General features: G+C 40.1%; 1 protein-coding gene across 1 annotated transcript in view; it reads right to left on the reverse strand.

Moving 5' to 3' along the window:
* The window catches only part of tet2 (tet methylcytosine dioxygenase 2), a 29,084-nt gene extending 10,259 nt beyond the window's left edge, over positions 1–18,825 (reverse strand). Inside the window, exon 1 of the mRNA XM_023427130.2 lies at positions 18,372–18,825. The gene's annotated coding sequence lies outside the window, so the exon portion shown is untranslated. The remainder of the gene's footprint in view (positions 1–18,371) is intronic.
* Positions 18,826–19,097: the final 272 nt, after the last annotated feature.

The raw sequence follows: 19,097 nt of genomic DNA on the forward strand, positions 1-19,097 counted from the left end.
CATCCCTCAACCACCTGAAGACCAGACAGCAAGTAGAAAGTGAGTAAGAAGATGAGGATACAGATTAGAGGTTATCACAGGGCTATTTTGGCTAACAGTGGACTGTGAGTCACCATTCTGAATTTAACAGACACAGCTCAGCAAAGGCTGTCCTGAATGTATGCCATGTTTTGTGGCCACATTTTCAGTGGCCAGTATCTGTACTGCATGGCAATATGTGTTTCCTTTTGAAGACACTTTTCTCAAACAAAAACATGTCACTTCCTGTTATTAATTGTATGTGGATAGCAATTCTAAATAAAAAAATTCTGTCCCCTGTACAACTGTTCTGCATGATAAAAATGGGGAATATTAGTGAAGTGCTATGACGATGATGTATTGAAACAAAATTTTAGTTTCCAAAGATGTCCATCAACCAGTTGTTCAGTTTGCCTCCATAAATACAAAGCATAAAAAACATCATATTAAATAAAAAACACCAGGAACGTGTTCTAAGAGGAAATAGAAAAAAAAGGTGAGAGCAAAGCTAAATTTAAAATGCACATAAATCATCCAGGGCAGAGGTGTCTGGAACATTTCTTTGCACAGGTTTCAAGTAACTTCCAATATAGAGTAAAATTTTAATGAACGACTTTTTTCCGGTTCATTAGTTATAATACCAAAAGACAGAATATATTTAACAAAACATAAGTCTAGTTGATTAAAGGCAGTAGGATTCAAGGTTAATGTCCCAGATGGCAGATGGGAGGAGGAGTTGGCTGCCTGTCAGCTGTTCACTTGTTGTATTTATCACCCTTACTACATTGTGATGTCAAATATGCAAATACAATTCGGTTCTCAAGTTTGAGGCCTTTGTTAACAGGGCTAAACTCTAGAATTGTGTCATGAAGTTATAATGAGTACAGAATCGAAACTCACCCCCACACTGACTTAATCATCCTAATAACATTTTTTGCTTAATGTTTTTTCAACTCGACACAAAACGTCTGCCAAATTAATGTAATGTCATTAAATGTGTGGTGGAGTTGGTTCCAAGAATAAAGCCCCTGAAGCTCAAAATAAGGGTTTGGTTGCAAAATGTGGGTGTATATTTCCCATGGAGATCTTAATTAGTATTTCTGTCTGGCTTCAGCTGAGCATTAAATGTAGCATTTACAACACATGACATAAATTTTGTGTCTACATCAACAATATTTCCAGGCTTGAAAAAGAGCATGAAAAAATAGGTAGATAGGTAAATAAAACTGAAAACTGAGAGCTAGTTTTTGATTTTTATAACTTTGGAGCTGTGGGCCTAGTGACAATGTAATATAAATAAGTAATAAATGTGATATGTAGAAAATAAGATCACTACAGGAGGTTAAGCAGCAAGCTGAGCTTATGGTTTCATTTTGCTTCCCCTGTGCGCTCTCTCTCTCTTTTTCTCTCTGCCAAAAGCAAATAGATTCCAGTGATTCCAGTAGAATATTGATTTCTGTCTGCTGCCCTCCATTATTAATGCATGTCACATCCGCAGCATCTGCAAAACAATTGCAGTGCACAGGCACAAAGAGCCGCAGTCTAATCCATCATAATTATGAGCAACTCTCATGCAGATGCTAAAGGAATGGGCAGCTGATGAGCACCAAGAGGGGCCAAGATTCAGTGTTTAGTGTTAAAGAAAAAGACTTAGTGTTAAAACAGAGAGAGAGAAGCTGATTATACTGATTATTCAGATTTGTGGTTGGCAGGAGATAAAGGGAGTTCAGATGTCCTTATACATATAGTTCACAAACCTGTGATTCAAATCAATTTGACTTCTCTTCCTCTTCCCATTGTTACATAGTTCCCATAGTTCTCTTGTATACATCTCTGTATGTACTGCTGAAGTTTATTTACCTGGTTTTGACTGTTCATTGACTTTAACAAAGATTTTCCATTTAGCTTGTGCTAATCAATATCAAACACAATATCGGCTGCCATCTTTGCAAACACACTGTGCTTGTCCCTGAGCTTTTCTGCATACGTTGAAGACAGATACATTTTCCTGACTTGAATTAGTGGTTTGTCCTCCAATGTACAACCATCCTGCAGCATCACAGCCACCTTCTACTCTGAATACTTACACAAATTTAAAACTATTTAAGCCAATGGTCTGATTCCGGTATTTTGTACTTTTAAGTCAACATATGTTATTAATCAGCCATTAACAGCTAGTAACAAGTTATTAGAAAATGACAAAAGAACAGAAAAAAAACACACATAATAACCTGATCCTAATGAATTTATAAATACCAGCTACCGAAAAGATCCACATTCACATTCCTTTGTGATCAGGTTGAATAATGTTAAATGGTGGTTTTAGAGATGTTAAATGCCTATGCCAGCGTTACTTACAGCAGGCATTTGATGAGACGTTCTGTCATAACTCATAATTTTTCACACTACACGCCTATTAGTGAGAATAGATTGTTAGTCTAAGAAGTTAGTAGAAAAAAAATTATTTCATGGACCTCCGAGACACAGGCCAATCGATTGTGTAAGGAAGTGGTTATAACTGTAACTTTTCCTGATTTATGTTCTTAGATATCTAAGTTGGCCAAACACTGTGTGTGTACTTAAAAAGTAAATAATGTCTTTGGAGCCTTGAGTGAAGCCTTGGGTCACAACTGCCGGCTGCTATGTTCAAGTTCAGAAAAATATGCTATGCAACCTTTGAAAACATAATTGGATCCAGCTTTAGATTCCCACAAAAGCCCTCCTGTTAATGTAAACCAACTATAGGCTCACTATAGGCACTGACTGATGTTTCGGGGTGGAAAGGAAAAGAAAAAAAAAAAAAAGGCTAAATATTTGAGGTACTGTATGGCATGTTTCATTTGGCATAATCGTGCTCCATCACTGAGCCTGATTATCACATCTGGAACCAGTTACAGCTGCTTATGATTCTGGCAAAAAGAGCTGTCGTCTTCAAAGGACATGTTTTATCCAAAGCCTGATAACCTCCTTTGAAAAATGTTTGTGTATATAGAGTATCCATTTCAACCACAAAATGCATGGCCTTTTAAAGAAAAATCGTCTATTAATTATGAACATTGTGTCACTCAATAAAGCTATAAATCAAGGTAAGATTCAGTAATGCTTTGCAACTCATCGAAAGGTCTAAAACATAAGTGAGTTAGATTTGACTGTGCAGATTGCTAATATACGTTAGAAAAATATATATTTAATATATTAAACTACACATATAAGAAATAGTTTGCAAAGGTTTCTTTGAATGGAGCATCTGCAGCTCAAGATGTCGTGAATTTTGGGTGACAGCCTCAGTCATCTTAAAACCAAAAACTTATTTCAAATGCTTTTCAAAAAGTTTTCATTTCATAAGTAATTGAAGACCTCAGGATACTGTGCTGAGAAAGCACTTATAATCAGGTTCCTGTTTTTCCTTAACCACATTGTCTAACCTGGTCAAGTGGACCATGAATAAGGCAAAAACAAAAAAAAAAGTCACCCCTCTGCAATTGTAGTCCGGTCAACCGCCTGGACCAAGACGATCTACACAGAAAACTTTGAGGCCAAGCCCTGCCCAGGCAGGCGAGGTGGTTAACATAATGATCTCCTTCCCTGTGTCAATCACCCCTCCAGGACATTAGCAGCCCTCCAGACCCCCAAAGTCAGAGTGCTAAATCTCCCACTAACGAGCCAAGCTGTTACAAGGCTGTCTGGAGGCTTCCACCTTTGTCACAACAGAAAAGCCAGCTGCCTGTTTGCAGGTGGAAGAGGGAAGCGCCACCTGAAAACAAAAGACAGCTCTCAGGCCAGTTGCTGCAGAAAAGAGCATGAAAGTTGTCTTTTCATCTGCACTGGGTGAAAAGTCGGCATCCCAAACATCAGGTTTTTCTTTTGGAAAAATTGCCTTGTTATTCTATCTAATTTGAAAGGTTGTCATAAAGCAGAAGAAAGGAGAAATTTCTAAACCTCAATAAAAGGGGAAACACAACTGAAGTCATAAGGTGTTAACACATGACTTAAATGACTACCATTAAACAGATAGTGGTAATGAGAGTTACGCAGATTCTATGTATATTTTCTAAGGATGATACCATGAGTGTATTTCTTTTTCAGAATTTATATCATTAAAAAGATTATATACAGAAAATGATTTAACAACACGCACAAAATGACTACTATAAAATAGACAAGTTTAAACTGTAAATGTTATGAATAAAACTATTCATAAGTTTTATGTAGTTTCACTGAGACAGTGCTGGAACCTGGAGATGAAACGTCTCGAGCTGCTCGGGCAACAAGTTGTTGAACTAATCTCCTTTCTGCTGCTGTCAGACGCAGACAGATGTAAAATGCCACAGCGGGATACCAGCACCAGCATTGTAATCAGAAGTGACACAGAGCCTCTTTATGATTATGTCAAAGTTATTAAAATTGAAATGTGTTATTTTGACAAATGAGTACTCAAAAACCATATGGGAGTTGCGCAATGTGCATGGCTCCATTGGATGGATGGCAAATGGTCTTTGCATCCAGACGGCATCTTTATTCATATGACGTGATGTTTGGATGTCTATGGCAGATCTACTAATTTTATAATGTGATGTTTGGATTAGCGTCGGTTTCTGCGGGGCTTGTTGAGAAGAGATAAGGTGATTGTGATCAATCATACTCTGAATTCAGTGCAGGGAGAAGTGCATAGAGTTACAGCTTAATATGACAATCTCAATATATATGGATGCTGCAAACTGACGTGGAAAAATGACACCAGTTGTTCCATTTGCCTATATTTTCTACTTGTATTTGTAATATCTGCTTAAATATTAACTAAAAACACTTAACAACTCTGAACTCACTGTCAGCATCGTTCTAACTCAGTTTGTTTTGAGTTAAAGGACTAAACTGATGTTCCCACCTTTCTTGCACTCTGTCACATATAAAGCATCTGATCTCTGAAAAACCTAACAATGAGATAAGTGGGTGAATAACACTTCCCGACCCCATGTGACCACTCCTTTGTTTTGTCTGGCCCTCAGTGGAATCTGTAAATCAGTAACTAAGTCAAGAGGTGAACACTGGTGCTAAGCTGCTCTCACAGTGCAGCTCCATTCCTATGGGACACTCCAGGGTTTACAAAGGACCGAACGGAGCCAAGCAGCTTGTCACAGTTGGATACACCCACACTGACAAAAAAAAAAAAAATCTTTGCAAACCCAGAACAAAGCCAGAGATCCCAGCTGAGTGGGTGCTCGCCTGTACCCGTACAAACATACAAACACTCACACCAATTACGCACAACTTTGAATGTGCTAGTTTAAAAACATGTGGAGTAGTGGCTGCATTCTCTTCATAATTTATTAGATTCACAGGGGAGATCTATTTTTTGCTCCGGAAGCAGAGCACTAAACTAAACCAGAGGCACCGCGTTGCTGTGACTTTAGAGGGATTCCTGCTGGAAGTTATAACGCTTTGATCTATTTTGGTTTTCTTTCTAGTAGCTGATGTCCACCAGGGATATGAGCACTCTGTTTCAGTTTATGATATAACTCAACTTGCTTGGCTTGAACTGGATTCCCAAACAAAGCTTCCTTTCCCTCCAGATGTCAGTGCCTTTGTCTCTATGTGCTTTTTTGTTTGGTTTCCCTCTCTCTCCCACAGCTTCACCTATCCCGTCCTCTGCCCTGTAATTACACTTCAGGTTCCTCTGTACTTCTATATATTTCCCTCCTGTTCACCCTATCATCTAGTCTGTGTAGTTATGAACCTGGCTGTTAAGTGCTGTTGTAGAAATCTAGACAGTCATTGCCCATAGTTACTGCCTATGCAGCTATGTATTTGCTGGCATTTATAGCCGGTCAGTTGCTTTAGTGCTTTGAAGCCTGGGGGTAAGGATGGACTCATGGACACAGTGTCATCAGTGTTGTAAAACAATGGACACAGTTTGCACAAGAGTCATTTAAGGGCAGCAGTTAATGCACATGATAGTAGAGCCATATTTTAACAATTAAGCTCATTGTTTTCAATATAGCTTTGCTTTACCAAATGCAAGAGTATAATTTGTTTCAGTTTGTCCATTTACTTGATCAAATATTATCTTTTTGTCCATTCTAGAATATAAAAAAACAAGCTACAAATCATAGGTACTATGGATATTTATCCTCATCTCCTCCAGTAGCATGAGGCTTTGTCTTTATAACACTAGTGTAACAAAGCTTAATGCACTGGACTCACACTGTGTTTTTTGTTATTCCCAGAGAGAGCCAGTGAAATATGAGAGCTGCCATAGTAGATGGGGTCTATTTGGCGTGACTTGGCAGCCGTATGTGACATTCACCACTAACGACAGCTGCTGGGAGACTCAGGTCTCTGCACTTTCAGGTTGAGACCTAGGCAGCTGGGCTAAAGAGCCCTGTTGTCGAAGGGAGAGAGAAGGGGAGATGTAGAGTAGCCCAGTAAATCAAACACCCACTTGCCAAAGCCACACCGCTGTTTTGGAGAATAGTCACAGGAATAAGCCGTAATCTCAAGTGTACATTTCCTTTTCTTTGGTGAAACAGGCCTATTTGCATTTTCCTGTTTAAAAGATAAGAACCTGGAGCATGCATCCAGTCCAGACACTATAAATTTTCAGAGCACTTAGTAAAGGTAAAGCCCATATGCCTCATGAAGTCTGAAGAACTAATATTCACCGTAATATCATCTGACTGAATATTATAACTAACAAACTATAACTCAATGCTAAGCCGTACAACATTAAAGAATTAAAGCGACATTCAACCAGCTGAACTTGACAACAGTTAGTATTAACAGTTGATCATCAACATGTCCAATGTTTATAGTCAATAGCAACTATCACTTACTACTCTTTTTGCTAGTCATTTCGCCACTGCACCAACAGGATGCTGCCTGTGTTATTAACTATATGCATTAAAATTGCCTTAATTTTAAAACACAAGAGATAGTATTGATAATGTCCAGATGAAAAGTGACATCCAGTCTTGATATTTGTTTCATATAACTCCAGACTTTGATTTCATTGTATATGAAAGTATCAATACATTATGAAAAGCCATTTACTGGGAGGGATTTCTAAAAGAAGAGTTATTTCTACTCGTGTGATGTTTTGTTTGTGACATTTCTCTAGGCCTCTACTGTACTCAATGTCCCAACTTATACAGAAGTAATTCTTAACATTTGAACATGGCGCAAAATAAAATACACCAAAAGTAGCATATTTAAAATGTATGCTCACTGAAGCCATTGTGAAATACAGGAAGGAATACTTGAAATTTTAGAGAGGAACTAACCTCTCACATGTTACGCAACCAAACATAAAGACAAGTATGATATGATAAAACCAAGTCCTTGTTTGTAACATCAGTTTTGGTGATAGTGTAATGGCTGTATAAGCTGAAGTTAGACAGTTCAGGCTGCATGCAGCAGAGCTGCGAGTGAAACCTCATCCTTAGCAACCCCTACCAGTCTAATTAGGTCAGATGACTTGCATTCTACAGTGTTTTAAATCCCTTCCGTAAATATAGAGCTGGACTCCGTAAACTTCATGACCTCTGACAGCATTTTCACAACTCGGTATTCCAGCTGGCTACATAAACAACAGACACGTAGACTCAAAAACAGTACAGAAGCTCTGAAAGATCATTAGACTGAATTTCTGCTGTTGTCAAACTGTGTGATGAAACAGTTCTCAGCCTGAAACAGCTCTCTCTAAAAAGACATTTCATACACATTGCCTTATTAAAGGCAGCATTCGATGATTCTCTTAGACGTCTGTGTAGACGTTTTGAATTATGACAGTTCATGACACATGGCTGGCATATGAATGGAGGGGGTTGACTCCACTGGAGAGTTTGGGGGAAAAGTTAAGGGGGTGGACTGGAAAGTCTGGAAGGTCGTAGCACACCAAGTCATGAAGCACAATGTGAAATAAAGTGTTTCCAACAGTTGAATGCTGTCAGGCGCGGTAGGACAGATGTTAATTCATGTTCTGCATCTCACAGAGTCTCGCCGTCAGGCACCTAACACTTGTGATTTATGTCACATGGCACGCTCATGCAGTGTGTACAATGCACCATACATGGTTGCTGGTGTTCTCTCTCTCTCTCTCTCTCTTTCTTTTTTCTCATCAGTCTGAACATGGGACACCCTCCACCCTGCCTAAGAAACAGAAGCCCCTGTGTCTGCAGTCATTTCTATAATCCTCCAAATTTACATGCTTGGCAGATCATTGTTACATTTTCTTCTCAGTATTTTTTGTTGCATGAAGAACCTCAGCAACATGTGGCGCCTACACTCAGATAGCACTCCAGCCAGCACGGACTGAGAAAATATCTAAACAAATTAAACATGAAAGTGAAATCCGGAACAAAAAAACAAGATAAAAGTTGACCACACACACTGGTCAGAGCTCAGTGCTATTCTGCCGTTTCCTCATTTGTCAGATCAGAGCGACACATCTTTGTCTTTTCCCTTCAAGGAATACTTTGACATTTTGGGAAATGTGATTGTTTGCTTACATGAGAACAATACCACTCCCATGCATGTACTGTAAATATAAAACTGCTCCAGGAAGTCACTGCGCCCAGCCAAGTGAAGTTCAGCACTAAACCCCCTACAAAACCACAACCTAATCCATTATACAAGCAAGATATAATAATTAGTGAGCTTTAGAAGAACTGATGAGATTTGTTACTTTTAGACAGAGCCAGGTTAGTTGTTTCTACCTTTCTCTAGTTTTTTGGCTAAGCTAGGCTAACTGGCTGCTGGCTACATTTTCCAGAATGTCCGAAGTATTGTTTTTAAATTGCGAAGTAATCTGAAATGTGAAGGTACGAGATTGTTTTAGACCATGGCTGCGCACCAACCATAAAGCTTTAGCTGTCCGTACCTAACAGTTGATCCATCTGTCTCATGTTTGGGGTGCTTCTGTTTTACATTAAGATGTGGTGATCTTTTGTATTGGTTACTGAATAGATGCAGATACATGTGTAGGGTATTACCAGGAATGCAGAGGCTTGAGGATCTGAGTTAGTGATGTGATTCATGTTGGTTCCATTAATGAAAACAAAGGTTTCTGCATGAAGAGCCTGACTTTGCACTGTACAACCTCAGGTCTAGTTTTTCTGTCAGGTAGAGCGGTGCAGTTTCCTGTTGATTCTTACTGCGGGCTAATCACTAGGTTGTGTGACGCAATTATGGCTGCATCACATGACAGCCTGGAGCAACGGACCTCTGTTTTTCTTCCCACTTCTGTCCTCTCCCTCAGTGGTTGACCAAAATAAGCGCAGCTCTGCAGGTAAATCAGCTTTCTGAGAAATGGGATCCTGATTAACAAACGACTCATTCTTTCAATTAAATAGCGTGTGAAAATCTCCTTACATTTGAACGGGATGCATTGTATCAGTCATTTTTACATCATGTAGCAATCAAGTCTTATTTTCAAGCCCCCAAAATGTTGTGTTTTCAGTGATATATGCACACAAATACATGTAAATTCTATTTGGCATCTTGGTTTTCTTATTTGAATCTGAAGACAAGATTAATAGATTACCACAGAAACACAGAGGACGCACACTTGTGTTTGTAATTTCTTCCCAAGAGAGCCTCCTCCTCCCCCTCCATAAGAAAAAGGAATCTGTACAATCTACATTGTTCTTTAAGTCTAACGCAAGACAGATGTGGCCGACTTGTGGAGATTCCCACTGCAGCCTTTATACTTCCACAGCGTTTGGTCTCTGTGCCTTCTCCGACTGTATTTTGACAACGATGGCTGCACAGCCTGCTATCAAGAGAATGCAATAATAACCACAACAACTACTTTTTAACTATATGGTTCACACAGTCTAAAACGATCCAGCTGGAATGTTAAACTGAAACTTCCAGCAAAACCGGAATAGTGCAGTGACTCTGAAGACACAACAGCAAGAAAATGTCAACTGCTAGAGCTGCCTCAAGTTAAAATGACAAACTGAGAGACATTATCTAGCACCGTAATAATAAGCCACATCTAAATGCTTATAGCCATAATTAAGATCGGTGTCTGCACTAATTGCAAGATTGTTTGATAATGATGTACAGGGTTCAGTGGGCTTTGTGTTTGTGGAGCTCAGTAAGCAGTGAGCAAGACATAAAATATATTTACTCATAAAGAGCCACAAGGTTCTAGTCTGAGGAACATAGGAGTGGGTGATTTGTGGCAACCTATAAAGGACCCGAGGACATGGCTGGTTTTGTTTTGTCGAGTGTAGTTTTGACGGCCGAGGTTGAACTGGCTGAACCGCTGACGGTTGTTATTTGACACAGTCCATATTGTGGATCCAAAGACCCGGAGACCAACAGGCAAATCCTTCAGAACCTTTGTCTTGTCTTCAAAGTACTGATACAGAATGTATACATTAGCGTATATTATATCACTGAATTTGAAGATGTCACTTGTTCTTGTGTTTGAAGATTTGTGGTCTTGAATGTCTGATGAGTCAGTGTCAGGAGGAGGTTCGAGTATCATATTAATGGCAGTGACAACATTTAAGTTTATGTAGATGACATTTGCATGAATTACTCAACCGTTTTTGTTGTAGGGGATAAACCCCACCTCTGTACATTTCTGATACAACGTGTTTAGCAGGTTTTCTGGGAAAACTGCAATAACAAGTCACGCACAAATCATCATGCTGGCATGTGCAGCTTTTACACTTGGTCTCCTTAAATCAGCATTTATGTTTTTTCTGAATCATCTGCTTAAAAACTTAATGAAAGGCTAGTCACTAATATATTTCTTTAAATATTTTTTAATTATAACAGAAATATAATTATTTGACAAGTACTGAAACTTCCCAAATGACTGCTGATAACAGGCCACAGCGTCATAGATCATATCTAGTAACCATCAGCCTTTCCTCTTAATATAAAACCGTTTCAGTAAAACAGTGCCTCTGCTCAGAGGCATTCACATTCATGTCAGCGTAGAATGTTTCCAAGAAGAGGGCAATCCTGATAGTAGATAGCAGTTGAACATTAGCCCAGATCTGACTTCATGAACCTGTTGGTCTTGGATTTTTCCCGGTTAATCAGCACAGCCTGAGAAGAAACCCTGTGCAAAGTTTGCGCACGGAGTCTAAACCTTTTTCTGTGCCTTTGAGCTGCATCACATGGAGACTCTAATGAAGAAATGTGCTTCTGAGCATACAAACCCACTAACCCGCCCCCCCAACCCCACTTCCCCAACCCCTCACAGTCCTGCACTTTTCCTTCCAAGATGCCTGTCTCCTTTTGCCCTCCAAACCTTTGTCTATGCAACAGTCAATATATCTGACTAACTTGATGAACTGTGCGCAAGAGCAAAGTTAATTTCTTTCAGAGTACATGGTAGCCATGGCAACCATCTTATGAGCGCTCCAAAGCCCATCTGGTCTAAACATTACCCCAGCACGGCTGACTGCAGAATAGGCTGCTTTGCTGTGGTGTGCACATGTGCTTTATGCATCGATCCTGCCAGTAAATCAATAGTGCCACATATTCAGAAACCTACATTTGCACTAGTGCGGATCAACACCTTTTAAAATTGCATTTTAGAAATGTGTTGAGCCAAAAATACTGAAATAGTACATTTCTAGCCCACTTGACTCTGAATTACGATTGCGCTACTTGTGTTGTCTTGAGCTAGAACCTTACCAAGAAAGATCTTGTAGTTAGCTGAAATAGCAAAGGGAAGAGAGACTTCATATTGACCTTTTCCTCTTCATTCATTTTCCCATCCACCAGTCTGGCACGAGATGGAAAACTCATACACAAAGCCATGTGATGTACAATTTCTGATTCCCATGTTTCTTCAGTTCACCCTCCAGCTTGGAAGTCTTGGCATGTGATTAACTCACAGGCACATTTATTTAGCAAATAATTCCTCTCTGTTTGCATGATCCGGATCCAAACCAGCTTCCAGTTAAACAGGAAGCGGAGGTGAACAGTAAACAGAGCAAAAGGGAAACATTATTGTAGGAGGGAAATTAAAACATGGCACACAACATGGCAGTGAAGGAATTCTAAATGGGCTCGAGACCAGGGCAGATTTCACTGTCATGCAAGACTGAGCTACATATAGGGGGTTCACTGCAAACAAAAAGAAGGCAAAGTTTGGCAATGGCTACTTTCTTTCTTCTCCCATTCCTCAAATGTGAAGCCAAACATATTGTAGCAGGACTTGGGATAATTTTGAATGAAAAAATTAGTAATGAGCTCTTTTGTCATCTGGAAAGTGAATGTAGTGATATTCTTTCCCTTATTGGTTTCTAAGCAGCCTGACCTAAGCCGCTGTTGCTAAGCACCCTCTTTCCCTCCACTGAGTGGGAGGCACGTGATCTCATTGAATAGAAATCACAAATCCTTCTGAGTGAGGGATATTTTCTGTGATTCATGGCATCACTGTAAGGACGTAGGCTATAAACCCTTCAGTGCATTTCTCACACCTCAGCAATTCATCAGCAAGTATCAGATTTTACACATTGACTTCCTAACCATGTTCTGTGTATTGTTTTAGTGTTCCAAAAACATGTTATCAGAATATGGCAACACTTCAGGAATAATCATGTTCTGCCATGCAGATTGCTTTACAGAAAACCGTATTTGTACCTACCAATTGTTAGTTTGGTAGGGAAGCTATAGCTATAGTATAGCATGTGTATGAATGTAAATTGTGCATGAATGTGTCATACTATCCCATCCAAGAGTCTCTATCCATTCAGACCCAGAGCTAACATCAGACTTTGAGAAAATCCCAATACAAATTCATATATGGACGCAAAAACCAGCCTGATTGTCATTGAGCAGTCCGGCTCGGAAAGACACCAGCTGCTGCTCTCGTACATTCCACTTAGGAAACCTAATATTGAGCCCTAGCCACTCGAAGCCCTCAGAAATAGTTAGTGATGTCATTCAAAGCCTTCGGTAGGGTTACGCTTCTAAATGACATTCGGGACCAGCTGTCTGTCTTTGTGCTCCTTGTGTAGACAACAGGGGGCCATGGGGCCTAACCTTTTCAATGACAGCTCCTCGCAGCAACCACGTCCATATCTGACAGCCATTTCAGAGGAGGACAAACACCCATCAGAAGCAGTTGTTTTGAGCACCACGGACCCCTTTGAGATAGCGCTATCACACCAGAGCTTTGCATGTGACAGGGGCATTAGCTATAGAAATTGCGTTTCAGATATTGAGCTTGATTAGCCTTTTTTATACAGCAGATGAATTTTGAAGTTTTTATTGTCCTGAAAACAAACTGACTCCGATGAACCTTTCAGGCTTAGACCTCTCGAAAAGGTTCCTCATTGTCACAGAATTGATTTAAGTGGAACTGACTGAACTCTATACGTTTTGACGTTAGAGTCTTACCAAAGGTCAGATCCTAGCATGAGGTTAGGTCACTTTTCAAGATTTCTAAGGCATATTGACGGCCTGGTCGTAAGTTTGCTACCTCGTCACACATTGTTATGCCTTTGTTTGAAAAGCCACCTCATGGCTGGTAAGGAGGCATTTTCCACTTTCCATTACTGAAACTCCAACATTTTTTTTTATTTTTATTCCAACTTTTTTTACCCTACCTTTCAAGAGCACTAGCTTAATTTCCAATTTAACTTACATAGACATTGACAAGGATTACTTTTACTTCTAAAATCAGCCCTAGATTCTTGTCAAACCAAGTTTTTTCAACTATGAATATAACTCATGTCAAGTAGTGCAACAAGATGGAAAGTGACTATGGAGTCAAATGTGCCTATACCAGTGTCTGGCTACATTGAGTTGTTTGTATATACAACATGCATTGAGTTTTCCTTTGACACCGTCCATGAAACCTTACAAATATTGCAATTTTGATTTAATACCCCAAAGCTGGAAGTGTAAAGAGAGTTTATGAAATCCTCTGATTTGACAGGAAAGTTTAGAGCCAGTTTACTCTCCTGATTTGTTGAGGCATTCACTTTCGCAGGAGCTATTCGCTATCAAAGCGGCATCAACATAAGAAAAGACCTGCTCTCACTCTCGCCACGTTCTCGAGCACAGACGCTGTTGTAGCTGGGGCTCTTAATTGCTTTTTTTTATTTTTAGCTTCTACTAGCGGAACCGGCGAAAAACGCCATTGAAGAAGATTGTCCAAGCATAGGAGGAGCGGCCTGGCGAGAAGCGGGAAGAGATGCTATTCGCTTTGGGGCGGTTACGTAACATCTCACTTGCCTCTCTCTCTGCAGAATGCCAGGATAGTGTTTGTAAACAGAGCGGCCATGTGCGTGTGCTCACGTGGAGGAAGCTTTTGAGTCGCTGCCCTTGCTGTCTCACCCCTGAGGTAAACCCTGACATCGATACATGCTCACAGGGCCAGCAACACTCCCTCCAGCCCTGTGCCACTCAAACAGAGCCTTATCACTCTCACTCCATAATTACGCCTCAGCGGGTTCACAACGCGCAGCCTCGTGGAAAAAGAAGGCAACGAGTTGTATTTGGGATTCACAGAGTGTATGGTGTGGCAATCACTGATAACATTTTTGTATGCCAGACTCATAAAAGCATTATTACTACTGCACATTCCCAGCGATGACCAATAAACCACTCCCAAGCCATAATTACATCATACGGGACGGAAAGCCTTTCTTTCTTTTTGGGGCTTGGGGTGGATCTGGTTTGGCAGTTATTGATAACTGACATATTTTTTGTGATATGGCTTAAGTTAATAGACATTCTTTTAAGTTATTTTCAGAGGACAAGCATGCAACTCTATCAAACCCACAATTGACCATACATAAAGAAATGATTCACCAGTCAAAAGAGTGTTTGATCCTGATCAGTACTACACGGATAACCATCCAGCAAATGGTTAAACTCATGCAAATATCATGATGACTAAAATGACAAACACTGTGCATTTAAACCTTCTCTATCAAAATTCCACAGGGATGACTGAGTTAACACCATTCAACCTTATCCATTTTTTGGCACATTTTTCGGTGCTTTTAATTTGCAGCTTGGCTTTGATTACAAGATCAGCTGTGCATTACTGATGGTGAAGTTGGTGTATAAAAATGTGTGTAAAACAGTGACATTTTCACTCCCAGATTCCGTTGCAGAAGCAACTGATTGTGGTTTTGCTGCTTCTCCCTTGCTCTCTGTAGAAAAACAACCCCCAATCGCAGACAAGAGGGAAATCAATATTGTAGAAATCAATACAACACTCAGTATCTCGCCATTTTGTCTCGGGAAAGCAGTCGAGAGCTATGACCAGCCAGTCAGCCAGGTAGTGCAATCTAAAATGTCTAGCCTGCCACTGGGCCTGTTTCTCTGTGTCATTAGTGCAGCAGCCCCTGGCTGGAAATATGATGCGTGGGCTGGACAGAGGGTCAGAGGTGAAGGCTTGGGTGAGGGCTTGGGTATTGTAAGTGGACAGCATTGTTGTGGAACACTATGGCAACCAGACATTCTTCCCAAAGGTGATATTGTCTTTTCCCTTGGGAGTGACATGAAGGGGACTTAAGGCCATAACGAAGGAGCAATCCAACCACACGGCTTTATCTGTAGGTGTGGATAGATGAGAGAAGCTATGTGCATGTGATTGATCTATCTGGCCCTTCCCCCACTCAGCCTCCTTATAGGCCCATTAATGCCCTGGTGCCTTTTCAGCTGCTGATGTAACAGCAAGCTTGCAGAGCCTCATGAAAACACCTCCAGTAAGATTGTGTTTTTATTTGTTTATATTTTATAATATGCAGGTCAGGATTAGCATGTGTAAATCCTGTGTACAGTACAACTGAACACAAAGGGGAGCACAAATTGTACACTCAAACTATGACAACCATTTATAATGTGCTTTGATTAGTATACAGTAAACTGGGTTAGATTCAATCCATCCAAAGATCTAGATATGTAGCAGATATAGAGTGGAATGTGATGTTTAATGTGCTTAAGGGGGAGTTAAAAATAAATAGAGGAATCAAATATAGTCTACTTGATACACAAGATACAGACCTGCCTTGTTGTGAACTAGTTTGAGCTGTTCAAAGAAGTATCTTACACATTTTATCTCTAAAGTTTACAAGGTACATAAAATCAACAAAATCCAACTGGAATTACCTAATCTGGTCATTCACATGAAACATTATCTACAGTGTCTTAACATTATGAATGGGGCAATGGGATCACCACACACACACCCAAACATGTACGCACGCGTGTGTGCGCAAACACACACATGCACACAAAAGCATGGATCACCTGATCTCGTGCAGTCACAACATACTTTATGAATACTATGGAGAACAGCACTGCTTAAGCACTGGTGTTGACACTACAGAGTCAATGACCATGCTTGCCATATCAAAACACTGTCATGCAATTGCGTCAGAGGGGCTCACCACCATTGTTGGTACAAAAGTTTCTTGACATTTCACGAGGAGTAAAAATGGGATTCTCTTCAACTACAAGCAGATACCTTTTTTTTAGGGTAAAGTGTGTGTAGTGTAAAGGCTACACACACTCTGCAGGCATCCACAGGAATGCAGCATGTAAACATGAGCATTTTAGAATAAATGCTTAATTCAAATGTGGAAGGGGAACATTTGGCTGTTAGAGGATAACGGTCCTCTTTTTTTCCCCCCACCATCTTAAAAAGCATGGTGATCATTTGACAAGGACCTGACTTTATTTTGACTTCACTGTTCTTCTATCCATGCATTTCACTTTGTAAATGTAACTATTTTCACTGTCAGTGTTCACGTGAAACTGTTTCAGAAAACTTCAGCACTGACTTGAAGTAAAACTGAAATCCTGCATGGTTCCTGCAGACAGCCAACACTGTGAAGCTACAATGCCCAATTAAAGGTCAGTCATTATCCTCCACCTTCCAGGCAAGGCCTTTATTTTGCTTTTTCTACCTGAGGCCATGCTGTAGCTACATTACGACTGTAGTCAGTAGAATACACAAACCCAATACACAAACCTAAGGGAGATCTGTTATATTCTAATGGGCCATTCAGATGTTAATCTTAAAGTACTAGTACTTAATGAATTCAGGAAAAAAAACTAACAACAAATGAGCTATTTGCTAATTGAGATTAAACCTGATGTCCTATAACAAATCTGAATTTACATGTTATCATATACTTAACCAGTGCATTTCTAAAGTATCTGCATTCTAGCAGAAAACACAAAATTGTACGGGTAAACAGGTGATTACTTCACTGCTATCCCTCTATTATTGTAGTTTATTTCTCTTAATCTGGCGAAGTATCAAGTCATCATGCTGTTATTCTAAACTAATTCCTACAAAAATGAGTACACATCACACAGAGACACATATTTCTCTTTGTGGTGTCAATAATCTATTTACCAACAGCTCAGTTTTCAAAAGAACACATCACTTGTTTAGCCTCAAAGTAGAAGAGAAAAAAAAAAAGAGAGAAACCTGCTCCAGAATTACCATTCTTGTTCCCCCAGTTAATGGTGCGGTAGGATTGAGTTACAGTTCCTTAAGAGCTTTCTGACCTTGTCTGCCTTCACTACACTCTGCCACCACTGTTCTCTTCTCCTTTGCTTCTCCTTGGGATTTTGCTTTTGTGTTTTCTTGTCATTCAGTGGTGAAAGCAATGAAAGCTGATTCACAGAGATGCACAAAGCCAGAAGCTACTCCACTGCTGTGCAGACACTATGCACTTACTGCTGGACATGTCCAGGTTGGACTTTTACTTTCCTACATATAGTCTACCTTCCTGAACAATACAAACACTTACATAGCTATGGATATGAAAGGAACAAGCCAAAGAGGGTAATACTTTATGCATCTAAACATATTTAGATAAAAACACCATCTTTTATAATAGCCATTAATTACACATAAATGTGAAAAATGCCTTTCCCCTCTTAAAACAAATGTACTCATTTAGTAACACATATCACATACTAAAGCACACCTTTAATAATATGTGCCTCCTAACAAAAAGCAAGGTAGAAATTTTAAGCAAAGAAAGAGAGCACTATACAGGCATTTACATTATGCTTTACGAAAAACTCCTGAACAAGCAGACTAAGAGCACCATTTTCTATGATGCATTCAAAAGCAACAAGAATGTTGAGTGAACACAGAACACTCAGGGAAACAGAGAAGGTGTCTTTGAATTTCATCTGGCAAAAAAAAAAAAAAAGAAAGAAAGAAAATCGTCAGCCATGTTGGAGTAGCTTTATCTAATATCCCCTCCTTATTATGTTGGCTCTTGCTTTTACGGTGGGGGACATTTGCTAGACCTCGCCTGACACAAAAACCACAAAATACACACCCAAGGTTAAAGGGGATAAGGATAAGCGGAGTATTAACCCACTGAACAAATTCTCACCTCCTTTTTACGTCCCTCCACTTTGTAGAAATTCCAACAAACCGTCTGGATCTCCTCTTTAACAAATCCTAAAGGGCAGCCATCTTGCCTCCTTCTGTTCTTCTATGAAACAGACTATCCTCCACATCAATATTCATGGAAACCACTCTGACGTCGACTCTCATCATCAGGAGAAGCCCGGGTGTCGCTGTTTGCCGGCTTGAGAAGCACACTCATATGTGGCTCTGGTGTAAGGCAGCAGAGGCACGCAGAGTGGACAAAATGTTGTTGCAGGTCAGGGGGAAGAGCCTTGCTTTGCTGGCAAAACTAAATAATCACAAAATCACTTTTCCTGCTGAGTCCTTCCCACACAAAGAGACAGGTTTTCTTTCCCCCCTCTGCTCCCTCCTCTTTTTTTTCTTCTTCCCTCAGCCGCACACAATAGTGAACACTATGATGGCTGCCCTAAAGCACTGGAGTGGATTCAGTGAGCAGGACAGGACTCCACCCCAGTGCACTATATGTTGAATATTGCACTGGTCTCAACTGTCTGACTGTGTCAGAGTAGAAGGTACCTCCACCCCCTTCCTTTTTTAAGACAGGAAGCCAACTCAGGGGTTTTCCCTCCCTTTTCACTCTGTCTATCTCAACTTCCTTCTTTCATTTTCTTTCTTCCTCTGTCATAGGTTACAGAAGTTCCCCTTTGGTGTAATAGCACTCTTTTTGAGAGCATTACAGTAACAATCA

This window comes from Seriola lalandi, unplaced genomic scaffold, assembly GCF_002814215.2.
Source record: "Seriola lalandi dorsalis isolate HSWRI2012SDOR001 ecotype SW California unplaced genomic scaffold, Sedor1 jcf7180002054851, whole genome shotgun sequence".
In the NCBI taxonomy this organism is placed as follows: domain Eukaryota; kingdom Metazoa; phylum Chordata; class Actinopteri; order Carangiformes; family Carangidae; genus Seriola; species Seriola lalandi.